This window comes from Enhydra lutris, unplaced genomic scaffold, assembly GCF_002288905.1.
Source record: "Enhydra lutris kenyoni isolate GAN:26980312 unplaced genomic scaffold, ASM228890v2 scaffoldscaffold50, whole genome shotgun sequence".
Lineage (NCBI taxonomy): Eukaryota > Metazoa > Chordata > Mammalia > Carnivora > Mustelidae > Enhydra > Enhydra lutris.
In genome coordinates, this window is record NW_019154134.1 from 15624494 (window position 1) to 15642044 (window position 17551).

A 17551-nucleotide genomic window follows, 5' to 3' on the forward strand; every position below is an offset into this window, starting at 1 on the left:
ATGACCATGTTTCCTTTTTTCCTTCACTGTCATGCACAAGAAGAATTTATCATGCTCAGAGGGAATTGAATTAAAATACTAATCCCCCAAATTGAGTTTAGGCATGGTTAACTGAGCCCCTAAAAGTGTTAAAAGAGAAACCCTATTCCAGCTGAATAGATGCAACGACCAAGGCTGCTGCTTCTCTCAACACAACATTATTACAGTTATGTGTCTCCTATCTGAAATTGGATAGCCCCTCAAACTGAATATGCCTTCTCTCATGAATGTTTGGTGAGAATAAAAGAAAAAAAAAACACACACGAAAAGCACATGCTTTCATTTTCTTTGAAAAACAGTCAGTGTCCAAAGTTTACTTTTTCATTTGTCATTAATGGAGAAATTTACATGGGAAACAAGTCTGCCTAAGTACCAGTTGTAGCAAAGGCAAAGGGTAAAGCTTATAAAATCTAAATACCAGATCAATGTAGCCTTTTCTGACACACCCACAATAAGACTTCAGATTTTGTTTGAAAAAAAAAAAATCTTGAAAATTGGGGTAATGAAAAGAACCCCTTACACAACCCTCTCCAGTGAGTGATTACTGAGTTTTTATTTGGCTGAATTTACCTCGTAGTTGCCTTTCCTAACAAAATATGGGTCCAGTGCATCTGGTCCACTGTGTATGTACAAGAAAAGAGAAATGGTTTGACTATGACACAGGCTCTCTTGTTTCTGTCCGCGTGACCTGGCACCCATTCTGGCTGCTGATTTCATAGAGCTTGGAGGCTCACCTAAAATTGCACTGCAGTGATAAAATGTCCCTAGCGTTTGTTGTTGAAGAAATGGTTTGGCTTAGGCCCTTTTAAAGGTACCACATTCACTGATTCCAGCAAGATACCTGACATCACTTTTGAAATCTTTATGGCTAAAATGGGTAATCAGCCAGGTGGATTCCTAACTATCGAGACAGCCTAAGGAGACTTAAATAATGGTTCACATTAAACTGAAGGAAATCTCCAACCGTTTAAATGAAGACGCAAGAGATTCCATAAAAGGTGTTAATCAAATTTACAGATAAGAGATCTGCAGTGGTTAAATATGATATTAAGATTTAAAATTATTTCAGTGCTGAGGCAAATTTAAGATGAAATTGGACAGATTCCATTGCCAAGGTGAATGGAAGGAAACTTGACTTGATAGTGGTACTCAGGGAAAAAAAGACACAACAGTTTTATTTGGCCAAATTCCAAATTTATTTGCCCACAGTACAGCACACCTGGGAGGGGAACAGGAGGTAAGAATGAAAGCCTGGAAGAGTGTGCTGATGGAAGGTTGTGTCCAGATCAAAAGAATTCCTCTGGACTCAGATGTACTAAGATCAGTCAGCTAGAATATCATGTTCTGTTCTAGGTGTCACATTTTAAGCGGACTTTGGCCAAGTATTACAGTGTGTGAAAGAATAGGAACAGGAAGGTGATGTCTGTGAAAATAGTTCTAAAGAGGACTACATTGAAGAAAGGGAAGATGATGCATTCAGCCTGGAGATGAAACAGAAATACAAATGATAGCTGTGTTCAAATATTTAAGGATAGGGGAGAGAGAATAGGATAATTCTGCAATGCTCCAGAAGCCAAAGCTTAGAGAAATGGTTGGAAAATATAAGGCAATTTTAGTTCAAGATAAGGAAGTGGTTTCTAGTAATTAATGGTGACTGCAAATACATTATGCTGCTGTTAATTAGAATTCAAACAAAGGGGCGCCTGGGTGGCTCAGATGGTTAGGCGTCTGCCTTCAGCTCAGGTCGTGATCTCCAGGTCTTGGGATCGAGCCCCACATCGGGTTCCCAGCTGGCTCAGTGGGCAGCCCGCCTCTCCCTTTCTCTACCTCTCCGCCCTGCTTGTGTGTTCTCTCTGTCTCTCTCAAATGAAAAGAGTCTTTTAAAAAAATTAAATAAAATTTAAGAAAGGAGTCAAACAAAGCCCGTGTTTTCCTGGAATGTTCCTTCCTCCTTTGAGTAGACATTCATACCAGATCAGCTTTGAGGTCACCCCAGAGTTTAAGATGCAACAAACATAGAATCATTAGAAAGACCTCACTCAAGTGAAAGAAACGTTGACATGCTTGGTCTTAGAAATGCCACATAGATGCAGCTGTTCATACCACAGAGATAGAGCTTAAGCATTTATAATTCAACTGTTGTCTTACTCCTTGTCCATAATCAGTCAGTGCTTAGCCAGAGGTTATTTTCAGACTCCCTGTGGGGAATCTGGTAACAGGATGGGAGGCTAACAGTTGTTATGGGACCATAATAAAACCAAAGTTTCTCGCAATTGCATTTTCTTCCCTTACAGAATTTATAATTGCTCTCTGCTCATTCCACCCATCATTACCTTCATCACACATACACAGAAGCAAAAATCTAACTCAGGGACCCAGTTCATTATGCATATGCTCTACCATATTAGGATTTGAGTCATTGTCTCTAGCCCCTGTCCTCCATAGTCCTTGACTTACGGTGAATAATCCCTAAATATTTGTTAAATAAACATTCCTTCTTGGGCCACCCAGATGGCTCAGTCAGTTGACCGTCCAACTCTTGATTTTGGTTCAGGTCATGATCTAAGTGTCCCAGGATCAAGCCCCGCATCAGGCTCCACGCTCAGCAGGGAGTCTGCTTGAGGACTCTCTCCCTCTCCTGCTCCTCCCCCTGCTCTCTCTCTCTCTCTCTTTAAAATAAGTGAATCTTCCTTAAAAAAAATAACTTCATTAAAATTGTTTTTTGCAGGGCGCCTGGGTGGCTCAGTGGGTTAAAGCCTCTGCCTTCAGCTTAGGTCATGATCCCAGGGTCCTGGAATCGAGCCCCACATCGGGCTCTCTGCTCAGTGGGGAGCCTGCTTCCCCCTCCTCTCTGCCTGCCTCTCTGCCTACTTGTGATCTCTGTCTTTCTGTCAAATAAATAAATAAAATCTTTTAAAAAAATTAAATTTAAAAAATTGTTTTTTGGGGACGCCTGGGTGGCTCAGTTGGTTGGGCAGCTGCCTTCGGCTCAGGTCATGATCCCAGCGTCCTGGGATCGAGTCCCACATCGGGCTCCTTGTTCTGTGGGGAGCCTGCTTCTCCCTCTGCCTCTGCCTGCCACTCTGTCTGCCTGTGCTCTCTCTCTCTCTCTTTCTGACAAATAAATAAATAAAAATCTTTAAAAAAAAATTGTTTTTTGTTATAAGGCTGCATGTTACTATAATAACTGCACAATAACTATAGGTGACTATAGGTGATTTATGACAACATAAATCAAACTTTTTTACACCTTCCATATGAAGAGGCCCTTTTCCTCAGGGACTTAAAGAGTTTCTCTATGAAGTAGATGGAAGAAACACGCTTTTTGGGGGTTTGGTTTGGTTTTAATCACATTTTATTTACTTATTTTTAAGATTTTCTTAATTTGAGAGAGCGAGCGAGCACAAGCAGGCAGAGGGGCAGAGGGAGAAGCAGACTCCCCACTGAGCAGGGGGTCTGACATGGGACTCAATGCCAGGACCCCGGGACCATGACCTGAGCTGAAGGCAGATGCTTAACTGACTGAGCCACCCAGGTGCCCCTGAAACATGCTTTTTGTAAAAGAAAAATTGGGGAATAGGAAATATTTCTAAAGATTCCTCCACTTCTCTCTGTGATTATGTACTCTAAACCTAGGAATTTCTTAACCTAGAATCTCTGGTTCCCTAGAAGATCTATGAAAAGAAGTGAGAAAGCAAACATCCATAATTGCCCAGAAATTATATTTAAATTTTTTTGCACATGGATATGTGTATTTTTCCTGGAAAATGATCCATAGCATTAATCAGAAAAATTTGAGGATCATCTTAAACCATTTGCTTTCAAACTTTTGTTTTTTAATTCATTTTGGAAACTGTAAAGTGCCATTAATAATTAGGCATGGTGCTTGACTCCTGAGAAACAAAAAATGACAAAAAACTCTGAGCTCAAGTTGCTTAAATGTAGTGGGGAAGACAAATAAGTTTATAATACATCGAAAAAAAATAAAAGAAAAAAGTTATGTATAAAAAGCCTTTCTAGGGGCGCCTGGGTGGCTTAGTGGGTTAAAGCCTCTGCCTTTGGCTCAGGTCATGATCCCAGGGTCCTGGGATCAAGGCCTGCATGGGGCTCTCTGCTCAGCAGGGAGTCTGCTCCCCACCCCCTTCTCTCTCTGTCTGCCTCTCTGCCTACTTGTGATCTCTGTCAAATAAATAAATAAAATCTTTTTTTTTTTAAAAAAGCCTTTCTATTGTTTTTCTCAACACTGATTGACTGCATTGTACAATTCAACTTTTGTGTCATCAAATTTTATGATTATCATGCCACCTGCCACCATAGACTTATTTCTTTTTTTTTTTTTTTAAGATTGTATCTATTTATTAGAGAGAATGAGGAGTGGGGAGGGGCAGAGGGAATGGAAGAAGGAGAAGCAGACTCTCCACTGAGCAGGAAGCTTGATGTGGGGCTTGAACTCAGGACCCTGAGATCATGACCTGAGCTGAAGGCAGACACCCAACCGACTGAGCCACCCAAGCACCCCAATACAGACTTATTTCTAACAAAATGCTTAATTTTCTCTTTTCAGCCTGTCAACAGTGGAACTAAATGGTGCTCTTCCATCTCTTACATCAAGGAGTCTCTTAGGCCCTGTGATTAAAGGATTTACAAGTAAGAGAGGAAAATACTTTAACCATGTCTATGTGTTGTGATAAAATGGTTATAAACCAGGGTGCCTGGGTGGCTCAGTCGGTTAAGCATCTGACTGTTGATCTCAACTCAAGTCTTGATGCCAGTGTTGTGAGTTCAAGCCTCATGTTGGGCTCTCTGCTGGGCATGGAGCCTACTTAAAAAGAAAAAAAGAAGAAAAAAAGTCGTTATAAACCTCTAGCCCTTAGAGGACTGATATGGGACTCCTTGTGACCTGATAAGTATAATGTACCCAAGAAGCACTGGTACATCCTATAAATCCAGAAACCCATTGTTAACTAAGATGACCATCAAGTTGTTTAGAGATGTTGCAGAATGAGTCAAGATTCCTTCATTTCCAAAAAAAAAAGATTCCTTCATTTCCATTGCTGCTGATAAGAGCTGAAGGAAAAGCACCCAACTCTTCAATCCCTTATTGCCCATTATTTATAACTTCTCTAACTAGGGATAGCAATTAATTTAAGCATATCAATGCAAGACAAAAAAACTTCAGCATTCCAAGTTTCATGACAACTTTTATAGCCCATTTGCTTGTGTAAATGTACTGTAATTTATTCAATTTCCTGTTGTTGAGCTTTTAGGACGTTTTCACTCTTCAGACATTACAAACAATGCTGCCAAGATTATCTTTTCAAATATATCGTTTGCCGCAGCTATAAGTTTATCTGTTAAATAAATTCTTAAAAGTGTAGTTCCTGGTTCAAAGTGTAGAAGCATTTTAAGTATTGATAACTATTATTAAATTAGAGCCATGTCTCTTAATACTGTTTACTACAGTTGTTTAACACTGAGGCAGTAACTAAAGGTAAATGAGGACAAGTGATGATTAGGAAACAAAGCAAAAAAAAAAAAAAATCTGGTGTGATATCGTTTATATTGCTTTCTTTTCCCCATCGGGTGATGAGAACTAAAGTTTATTTCTTTGGGAAAGTGGTAGGAGTGATTCCAGACAGGAATTTTCTTTCTCTATTAGTGATTGGATAGGTCCCACAAGGAATGTAAGACTCTATCCCAGAACAAAGCCGTCATCAGTCCTTTGTATTCAGGGCTAAGTGGGGGAAAACCAAAAGATCCATTTTGTCATCCCTGTCCCAAATCAGATGCCTTTCTATGGTCTTAAACATTTGTGTGACTGACAAGTGAGACTTGTGTTGTTATTCACAATGCAATCACTGTTCTAAACACGCACATGGCCCACTCTGCCTCAGCTTCAATTATAAAATCTTCAGCCAGAGGCTATTATCCTCTGTTTTGTTCAGTCAGCAGCCCAGTTAGCCAGTGAATTTCCAACGGGGATCAGGTGGCAAGAGAGAAATTTCTCACACTTCATCTATCAATCCCTTACATACCCCAGCATATTTCTTCCTTTGCGGGCCCCTTTTGAGGGCAATTTTTCTGAAGCTGTTTGGGAAGGTGACCCAACTTTGCATTTCCTTTTTTTAATTTGCCTTAGTTAATGAGGGAAATAGGACTAGTTGAATGACTTACCCAAATGAAGATAGAACCTCCAAATTCACAGAGCTCAGTTCTTCTGTGTAATGATTTTCATGTCACTAATTCCTCAGTAGATAAGCTAACCAGCCCTATGAAGCATCATTTTCTTTCCTGCCTTCCCTTTCTTTCATCCGTCTTTCTCCCAAAAGACTAATTAGGTGAGTGGAAGATTTAAGCCAAAGTTTCCAAATCCCAGAAGGAGCATGACAGAGGTCTGAGGCAGAACACGTACCTAGCTAGTGAAACGTGGACAAAGATCAGGGTGCTGCTTTTTAGTTTGAAGGTGGGGTCTTGGAGGGCTTTTCTTCCAACATTCCATTTTAATTACTGTCAATATTCTAATGCCAGCATGCTACATAAGAGGTTTGGAAGGACTAGAGTAGGGTGAGTTATATACTACCCCGTAAGTAAATGCCATTTTAAAATGTTTGCAGAATGCTTAAGAGGTCTCAGAGATTTGACTTCTTTCGTAGCTCATCAACCCAATTTTGATTAAGATTATAACCTTGTTCTGGGAAGCCAGACTGCTACCTGGTTGACCTTTTCTCTACTGAAGTTCAGGGTAGAGTAGAAGAAAAAAAATTCATGAAGCCCTCATTCAATGTTTTGAATCTGAATTTAACTTTCCCCTAGTTAAAGCCAGCTGCTTTTGTAAGGGTGGTTTGTTATGTGTGTGAACATCTATAGAAACCCGATTAGTTCCTCTGTCTACCTAATAAGCTTCTCAGGACCATGTCCAGATTTAGCCGGGCATGTTAGTACAGCAACACACTGTTGTCTGTGGCGCTAGTAGACAAAATGTCAGTACGCCTGCTGCATTCCTCTGGGATAATAGAAATGAAGTCATTACATCAGAAAATGGATCGTGTAGTCAGGATGTACTTGCCTCCGCCTGAACACACTGGCTGTCCCAGGTTAAGGTCACTGAACCAGCAGCTGGAAGGGTTCTCATAGCCGGAAAAGGGTGAGGCAGTAGTGGCACTTAGCAGCACAGAGGTTTCTGATATTGGAGACAGGAATGACAGAGGTTGGTAAGGAGGCTGCAGTTTAGCTGAAAGGACCCACGGGGAAGTCAGTGTTAGAAAGCAGGGCCAAGAACCTGACAGTAGGAGTGCTGGCTGTGAACCCCTGCAGGACCCAGAGGCGAGGGAGCACTGATATTTAAGAGAAGAAAGTGTCCCGCTTCAAGATATACTTGATGAACAAATTACTATTGTAATCAAGATAAGTAGGGAAAGTTTTCCTTTTCAAAAATGACATAAGAGAATAGCTCATTACTTCCGACCAGTGTTCAGGTCTTATTAACCTTTAATAATAAAAAGGTATGAAGTTAGAAGAAAACTCCTATAGGTTCCTGGCTGGCTCATTTGGTGGAACGTGTGACTCTAGATCTCGGGATCGTGAGTTCATTTGGTGTAGAGATTACTTAGAATCTAAGAAAGAAAGACAGAAAGAGAGAAAGACAGAAAGAGAGAGAGAAAGAAAGAAACTCCCCAAAACTTCCCTATTACCTCTTATGTATAGAAACTTGTGTAGTCTTGTTCTAATGGAACATTACCAGAGTTGACCTTTACTGTGCATGCCAGAAGAGTCTAGCTGTCATCTTGAGACTAGAGGAAGCAATAGAAGGAACTGTTTGACAAACTTGACAACCATTTCTAACATTTCTAAATAGCCTAATCGATAAACAAAAGGATAAATGGTGTGGGTCAACTCTCTAGGAACATATAACTGACGTAAATAATTCTCCCCCATCAGACTTGTCTCTCAAGTCTTAGAAATTATCCTTTTTATCATGATTTTTATCTTGAATGCTTCTTTATGCCCACAAAGCCCACCCTGCTCCTCCACCCTCTCATACGACATTCTCATACCACATTCTTTGGGTAAAGAAAATACAATTTCAGGATGGGTGTTTCTCTTGATGCTAAGACACTTAAAAGGTAAGTGTGGAAAGTAACAGAAGTAAATGCTTATTCGTTTCCCATCTGGATTTTGCAAAGCAAACCAAAAGAAAACAGCACAGTCTCAATTAGCATGTCTTTAATTTCCTCTTGTCTCTCTGTCGCTCTCCTCAGGATTAAATGTTCCCTTGTCCTTAACCAAAATGGAAATATGATCTCATGTTTGTTTATTGGGTTGCCTTTGCATTTCCTAGGACAATAGGGTGTAAATTTTGATTGACCTTACTTCTTCCCCCAAACACAGGGAAAGTCCTCAGGGAGCTTGCTATAAGCATATCCAAGTGCAGCTGAATCTCTTAGGTAGACACTGTGTAAAAATAGAGTGGTGCTTTTCGATGCTAAAGTGTCATCATTCAGTAGTGTTGTCTCTGCACTCCAGGTGCAAGTCCAAGGATTCTGCTAGATGGAGTTGCCAAATACTAATTAAACTAATTGGTTATCAATGCTATTCTTACACCTTCTGATTTTGGGATTTCTCCCTTGAGAGAAAGAGGGATATATTTATCCCACTCTCCATACAAGATACAAATTCTGATCACACTGTACATTTTGTCAACTGAGCAAGAAATTATCAAGAAAAATTACTTTATCTCAACAGTCTGGAGAGAAAGTGATGAGTATGCTTATTTCTTTTCTCCCATTTTCATTTTACTTTGTCCAATAAATCGAATATATTTTAAAGGAAAAAGCAGGCTAACTTAAATAAGACCTATCAAGATGAAGAGACTCATAATAAGCATTACAATTTTCCATGATGAGGGAAAGAAAATGACTTTCCAATCTAGAAAATGGAATAAATTGAAGGAACTGGAGAGCTTCAAATGCATAGGAAACAGAAGGGAAGAAAGAAACCACTATACTTCTGAAACCAGCAACGCAATTCCACATCACAGCCGTCAGACTGGCCACAATACGACAAGACCAATTAAGGTTGAAGATGAACATGTCCAGTAATTCCACTCCAAGGTAGGTAGCAGACAAACTCCTCTGAATGTGTACCATGAAATGTCTACTAGAACGCTCCCAACAGCTTTGTTTGGAATTGCAAGATAGTGAAAACCAAGAAAATGTCCATCAACAGACGAGTGGATAATACCCTGGGGTATATTTGAATTATAGACTATATAGCAATCAGAATGAGTGAACTAAAGGAATGTACATCAATATGTACATCAAAATGTACCAATATGGGTATCACTTAAAAGAATATTGAATGAAAAGTCCCATTGTAGAAGGATACTTTCAGGTTAGTGTTTATATAAAGTAGTGCTTCTGTGTGTGTGTGTGTGTGTGTGTGTGTGTGTGTGTGTGTGTATTTAAAATAATACTATGTATCTTAGATCTATACATAGTATTAAAAGTATAAAAGCATCCACATGAAAATGGACACCAAATTCAGAATATGATTTCCTCTGGCGAGGGGGCAAAAGAATGGATCTGGGAGGATGCTCAGGGTACTCCAGCTATAACTGCAGCAGTTTTTCTTTAAAAATCCAATGCAGGGTGCTTGCGTGGCTCAGTTGGTTTAGCGTCCAATTCTTGTTTTCAGCTCAGGTCACGATCTCAGCAGCCCAGGGTGGAGCCCTGAGTCAGTCTCCATGCCCAACGCAGAATCTGCTTGAGATTCTCTCCCTCTTCCTTCACCCCTCCCCCGCTCGTGTTTTCTTTCTCTCAAATAAATCTTTTTTTAAAAATCCAATGTAAGTATGGCATAACGCCAAGGTTTTCTAAAACTTTGTTTTTTATTCCTTGAAATATTTTTTAATTAAAAAAAAACAAAAAGTAGAATACTTTTAAGGGATTTGTCCAAAGGCGGCTTTCAAAGCAAATTTTTACCAGTCCATCCAACCTCAGTCTTGCAAAATGCAGGCATAGATAATTCCCATATTTAGATATTTTAAGGATGCCCCGTGGGTGTCCCTGCAAAAGCCAGAAATGAGCATTCTAACCCAATGAAAATTAAGCTGAGGTTGTTATAGTAAAAACATGGGAGTGAGGACCTGAGTCCTGCTCTCATGGTCTCAGTGGTACTCTTGGCTGCAAGACTTAACCTAAGAGAGTTGGATTTGACTCCTGACTGCTCCTTCCCAGCTGGTAGTACTCAACCAGTGCTCATTACCATTTTCCTTTCTCCTCTTTCCTAACAGAGCCCCGATTATCCGGTATCTTGATTCACCTAAGGGTAATCCCATGGCCCTTGCTATAACTTACTTAGGAATGGGCATATGAATTCCTCCAGGCCAATGATAAGTGAAGGAAATTTGCTAAGGACTTCTGAGGATGGCTTCCTAGTTTTCAAGACAAAGAGACAGAAAGAAATGGTCTTCTCTGGCATTGTCATGTGTAGTGTTGAGGCTGAGAACTATGTGAGGCTCAAGACGAAGCCAATACTTTCACTAAGGGCAGAACCAAGAGAACCGCAGAGAAATACAGTCAGTGCAGCTAGATTGTGTCAAGTCTGAAGACCGCCTCATCTCTGGGCATCCAAGTAAGTGAGCCATATCTCTGTGTTATTTAAACCAGTTAGAAATGGGTTTTATTACTTGTGGCCAAAGACATTCTAAGTGAAGCATACACCGGTGACTCAGCTTCCTCAGCCGTATGTGATATTAATGTCTGGTCCCCCCTACCACCTCACTGAGTGGTTTTGAAGCTCAAGGTGGACCAACACATGTGAGTGTGCTTTGTGAACTAGAAGTTGCCAGGTGCTATTTTTAATAATTTTGCTATAAAGTTGAGATAAAAATTTTAGTTCTCTATGTGAATTATGTATATCTTAGAATGGAGTTATTCGATTCATTTATTTTAAATGATGTTTCAGAAATCTTATGAGAATGTGTACGTCATTCTTTTGAATCACATAGAGCAGTTATATATTTACAGTATCAGTTGAGAAGATCCTCAGCAAAGAGTTTTTACACTAGTATAGGACTGAGGCATCTTAAAGAGCCATTTATGTTAAAGGAGTTAAAAGCGCAAAAAAAAAAAAAGTTAAAAAACATTTATCTGTAAAATAAATAAAATAAATCCTTACTTAAAGATTGTGGGATGTGTGGCATAACATGTCTGTATCTCAGCATCTGCTGTCTCTGTCAGGGTTAAAGGATTCGGGTAGAGTACTTAGAACAGGGCCCAACGGGTGACATAGTAACAGGCAGAGTAATAACAACCAATACTTACTAACACTGACTACGTTGGAGACCTGTTCCACACACCTCACATTTATCAACTCATACACCAGAACTGGATTGTAGAGTTATTGTAGTTTTAATTTTTAAAATAGCTTTATGCTTTTAGGGAAAATGTTATATGCTTATTACTTTAAAATTAAAACAACACAATAAAGTATACAAATGAAATGGCCCATCTTATTACGTGGGTGCTGAATAAGCTGGATAGCAACCAGATACATCTCGGTTTAACGTGGCATGTACACGTACATAAACGCGCATATATACACACAACCATACATGTGTATGAGCGAATGGTATACGTGTGTGTGTGTGTGTACACACACATACCCATACATAAATTACACATACATGTACACATCTCTTTTAGTAGGACAAAACAAATGGCATTTTAAGTATCTAGCTGATTTCACCTCCTGGGGGTTAAAAAAGCCAGACTTTTGTTTTTAAGATATATTTATTTATTTTAGGGAGGGAGGGCACACTTGCATGAGTGGGGGGAGAGGCAAAGGGAGAAAATCCCAAGCAGAGCCTGATAGGGGGCTCTACGTGGGGCTCAATCTCAAATCCCTGAGATCATGACCTGAACCGAAATCAAGAGTCGGGATTTACTGAACCACCCAGGTGCCCCAAGAAGTAAGACTTTTTCACATTGTTTGGGATATTGCTTGTAAGTGATTAAGGTTTAGTCAGGCAGCAGACACCTAAATACACCTTTACGTAAATAAGGTCATGCTTTCCTTTTTTACTGGTCTTAATTTGTTTTTAATTTAAAAGAGCTCTCCAGCCACAGTACATCACCACTCTTTTTTTTCATCGTTACTACTTATTCCTACCTAACACTTCCCTTTTAGTTTGTTGGTTAACTCCCCTGACAACAGTCTTTTCTCCTTCTTTGCTTTTTTTTTCTTTTTGAAAGATTTTATTTATTTATTTGATAGAGATCACAAGTAGGCAGAGAGGCAGGCCAGAGAGAGAGAGAGGAGGAAGCAGGCTCTCTGCGGAGCAGACAGCCTGATGCGGGGCTCGATCCCAGGACACTGGGATCATGACCTGAGCCGAAGGCAGATGCCTTAACCCACTGAGCCACCCAGGTGCCCCTCCTTTTTTGCTTTTTAAAAAAACTTCGAATCTTGTTTTTTAATTTAAAAAAATTAGTTGTGATTTAAAAAAAAACATGGAACATAAAAATTACTATACTGGCCATTTTCAAGTATATGGTTCAGTAAAGTATATTCACATTGTTGTGAAATAGATTTCCAGATGTTTTCATCTTGCGAAACTGAAACTCTGTATGCTACTCCATTTTCTCCTCCCCCATCCCAGTACCATTCTACTTTATGTTTCTATGAATTTGCGGCAATCTTATCTTCCTTTAACTCAACATTTATTCCCCAGCACCCAGTATAGTCATGTTCTGCAAATATTTGTTGGGTATATGAATGGATTTGTATTTGCACTATACAGAAGCAAAAAGAGGTCACAGGCTCATTTGTGCTAAGAAATCAATAACCTCCAAATAGCTAAAATGTATTGAACATCTACTGCGTATCAGGCACATTACACTAATACTGCACTTGGCCTCTGCGGTCAATTCCCAACATAGCAGCCACAGTGATCCTTTTAAAGATGTCAAATCCTTTACTCAAAACCCTGCAATGGCTCCTAATGATATTATGATAAAATTTCAAAGAGGACTATGGGCCTTATCCTAGCGTGACCTCTTTCTCCTGCCTTTTTTCTGCTTTCCTTCTCTGTCCCTTCCACTCCGAATACACTGGATTCTTTGCAGTTTCTCAAATATTCCGGCAACACTCACCAACGCACTGTTGCACGCGCTGTTCTTTCTCCCTAGACCATTCTTCTCCTCATATCCACATTGTTCGTGCCCTCATTTCCATCAGCAACTTATTCAAACATCCCCTTCCTAATGATCTGGTTCTCGACTACCCCAGCGAAAAGAGCAACATGTGCCCTACCCCCACCCTGGTTCTCCCTAATTACTGTCTCTTTTCATCTGTGGAAGTTACCACCATATGACCTACTTATATTTTTCTCATATATTTTTGCTTGCCTTCTGTTTCCCTCTACATAATGGCAGCTACTTTTATCTGTTTTATTTACAACTATGTCCCAGTGCCCAGAACTATGCCTGACACCTAGTAAATACTCAATAAACATTAGCTTAAAATGAATGAATTGATGAATCGTGACAGAACACAGGTCAGTGGTTGCCTTAGGCTGGTGAGTGGGGCAGCTGACTGTGTGGGAATACAGGGAACTTCTATATCTTGATCATGTATATGATTATACATGTGTGTAAATTTTTACAACTCATGGACATATACACTTAAATTATATCATCTGTAAATTATACCTCAAGAAATGGATTTCTTCCCATATATCAATTTGCATAAAGTCAGCATTTACAGAGTAGTAAAGCTATAATTCAAACCCAGGTGTGTCTATTCCAAAGTCCATCCTCTTTTTATGAGGCTGTACCGTGTCCCCTAAAATCTGCCCTACCTAGTTTCCATGACTGGTCCTGCTGAGGTCTTCACCAGAAGGCTCAGTCTCAGTTGATTTCAGGTTTGTAAATCTTCAAGACAGGCAATACATTTTTGGTTTTATCTCTCCCACATTTTTAGATCTTAGGAATGATAATCATATAGGTAAGTGGAATGCATTTGTGTCCCTCTGGGAAGCATGGTGTAATGCAAACTCAATGATACTAAACTGGTGTAATGGTCAGTTTTGTCAGCTTGACTAGGCTATAAAGTATCTAGTTATTCAATCGAACAGTAATCTGAGTGTTGCTGTACAAGTATTTTGTAGACGTGATAAACACCTACAGTTACTTGACTTTAAGGAAAGGAGATTATCTTTCATAATCTGGGTGAGCCTGAACCAATCAGTGGGAAGGCCTAAGAACAGAACTGAGGTTTTTCCAAAGGAAGAAGAAATGCTGCCTATTGACGCAAGTCAGTAGTCCAGGCTGCCCTTCCTGATGTTTTGCCCTGCAGATTCTGGACTTGCCCAATTAGCCCTCACTATCACATAAGCCAGTTTGTTGCATAAACCTCTGTCTCTGTCTCTCTCTCTCTTTCTCTCTTTCTCTCTCTCTCTCTCTCTGTGAGAGATAAATGAAACACAGGCAGGAGTGCTGAAAATGTGGCATCTTGTAATTACTAATGTCCTAATGATAATGTCTGGGGCTAATTAGTCCCCAAGTATTCATGTTCTTAACTGGACTTAGGCTGTCTGCAAGGAAGAGCCCTAAATGATTACGGTAATGTTACCATCTCTTCCCTCTCTCCAGCTGTGGCAAGGTCCACTCTGTATTGATCTCTATACTTTAATTACCCCAAAATTACACACTTCCCTGTCCTTCTAACCCTTGCCCCTACATCACCCTTTAGACTGAGTCCTGAGTGGTGAGTACCTCCTGAATTTCCTATAATTGTGCTCAGCCTGCTTTATGGAAAGCCCAGTGGTCATCACTTCTGGAGTCACTTGGCAGCCATGGTCTGTCTTGCTGTCCCACCGTGATGGGCAGATCCTAAACCTTCCGCATCTCACCAACTTCATTCTGCAGCCACCAGCAGAACATCAGACACAAGTCTTGGTATAAACTGTAAAATATGGTTAGAAAGATGATTCCAATTAATTATAAGTGGCTCAGTCACAAAGAGTAGGGCCTTTTCTAAAAGTAAATCGAATCCAATCTTCCAAAGCTGAGTTTGAAAACATGCTGTGTGTATGTGTGTATACATGCCTTACTTTGTGACTTTGATTAATTTCAGAAATTAAATTATGTTTCAACTGGCTGTTTTGTTGTATTATCCATAGGTCTTTTTTTTTTTTTTTAAGATTTTATATATTTATTTGACAGAGAGATAGCACAAGTAGGCAGAGCAGCAGGCAGAGGGAGAAGTAGGCTCTCCACTGAGCAGGGAGAAGGGCTTGATCCCAGAACCATGGGATCATGACCTGACTTGAAGGCAGCAGCTCAACTGACTGAGCCACCCAGGTGCTCCATATTATCTGCAGTTCTTAACCATTCTATCTATGCAGCTAATTGTGCTATGTGCTAAATTCTGTGAACTCTCAAATATCACTAAGAATGGGAGAATGTTAAACAAATACCGACTTTTTAAAAATTATTCATTTTAGTCGTGAATTCTAATTTCCTTCACCACAAAAACCTTGCATCCAAGTTGTGAACAACTACTAACAATGACTAATTTGTGATTCTTTTTCCTCTTCTCACTTCTCCCCTCATAATACTTAAAGCAGTGATTGAAAACAAACAACAAAAAGTGAGAGATCTTAATTATCTCTCAACTCCGTGGGGAAGATTTCTATACCAAATAGCCACATTCTTGGCCAAATCCCTTAATGCCCTTGAACTTCAGCAGCAGCTAAAGTAACTGGACTGGCTGTTTTTCAAAGTCTTTTAGCTCTAAAATCCTGTGAGCCTGTGAGCTCTGGCCTCGAGAATCGAAGCAGTGTTTGAATCTGCCCAAGGAAGGAGGAGGTATAGGGCAGGAAGGCAGAAGTCATGTTTGCATAGGTTCTCCTGGACTCCACCCACAGCGAGCTGTAGATTAAAAATGTGGCCAGGGCAATGTGGCCCCCCTGCATTTAATAACAGAGATAATACCCTTCTTTCCTCTTTCTGGATAAGACAGTGATTTTAAGTAAGAAAGGGGTGTTAGTGAAACAGAGGAGGGGGCCAGTATTTGTTTTTGTTTTATTTTTCTGTTGGTGGTTGGAAGGGAAATTGCCACAGAATGGAAGATACTGTCATAGGGGCTCATCAGGGGAAGCAGGGCTCTGCTGACCTGCTGAGGGCTGACCTGACTGAGCACAGGCTGCTCTCGGACTCCTGCTCTCCCCACGCCAGCTCAGGTCAGTAGTGATCCAGCCCTCCTTCACACCATTGCCCTTCCACCCTCACCCAGTCCTAACCCAAGCACTGTCTGCCCACCCTCACGGCACCATGGCCACTGAGAGGAATAGTGGAGGGGGCTTGGGAATGGAGAGCCTCCCCACCAGGATAAGGTTCTTCCATCTGCAGAGTTGAAAGCTGCCCCCACTTCTGGAGAGACGGTCTCTGAAAGGGCCAGAAGCTTATTGTCAGATTGAAGAGAGGGGTACCTGCTCCTTGTGAGGCCAGGAGCTGAAGTTGTTGAAAATGCCTGAGAGAGTGGCCCAGGCTGGGATCACAGCAGTTGTGGCCCCAACTAGCTCAGTCCCTGACAAAGATTAAAAACTGGTAAGAGGGGTGCCTGGGTGGCTCAGTGGGTTAAAGCCTCTGCCTTCCGCTCAGGTCATGATCCCAGGGCCCTGGGATTGAGCCCCGCATTGGGCTCTCTGCTCAGCGGGGAGCCTGCTTCCTCCTCTCTCTCTGCCTGTTTCTCTGCCTACTTGTGATCTCTGTCTGTCAAATAAATAAATAAATAAATAAATAAAAACTGGTAAGAGCCAGACAATTTCTGAGAACCTGAAGAGCTGTAATCACTGACAGGCCAGCCTGTTTCAGGTGGGCTGAAAGAACAGACATGTCTGGAGTAAACATCTGCCTGTTATTACCACAGTCTTTCAGGTATTTGGTCGAAGCTAAAGAAATAAGGGTCACATATAAATAAACCTAATTGGATTGAGGGAAATGAAGAGGATTAACTCAATCCCTATTAATTTGGATTAATGTCACTTATACCTTCCAATGTAGGCCAAGTCTAGCTAAGGGAAATGAATTAAGATGAATAAGAGTTTTCTGTTTTCCAAGTCTACAGATATTTTTTCTGACAAGTTGGATCTTTGTTAGTTATGACAGAAATAGCGCTAGGTAGGAAATAAAATGTTTTTATTGTGATAAAATAATCTATAACATAAACTTTGCCATTTTCACCATTTTTAAGTACACAGTTCAGTGGCATTAAGTACATACACGTTATTGTACAACCATCACCGTTGTGCCCATTAAACACCAACTCCTTATTCCACCCTCCATATCCTATGGCAGCCAGCATTTTATTTTCTATGAATTTAACGACTTTATATATAGCTCACATAAGTGGAAATATATAGTATTTGCCCTTTTGTGTTTGGCTTCGAATATTGAGCATAATGTCCTCATGATTCATCCACACTGTAGCATGTATTAGAATTTCT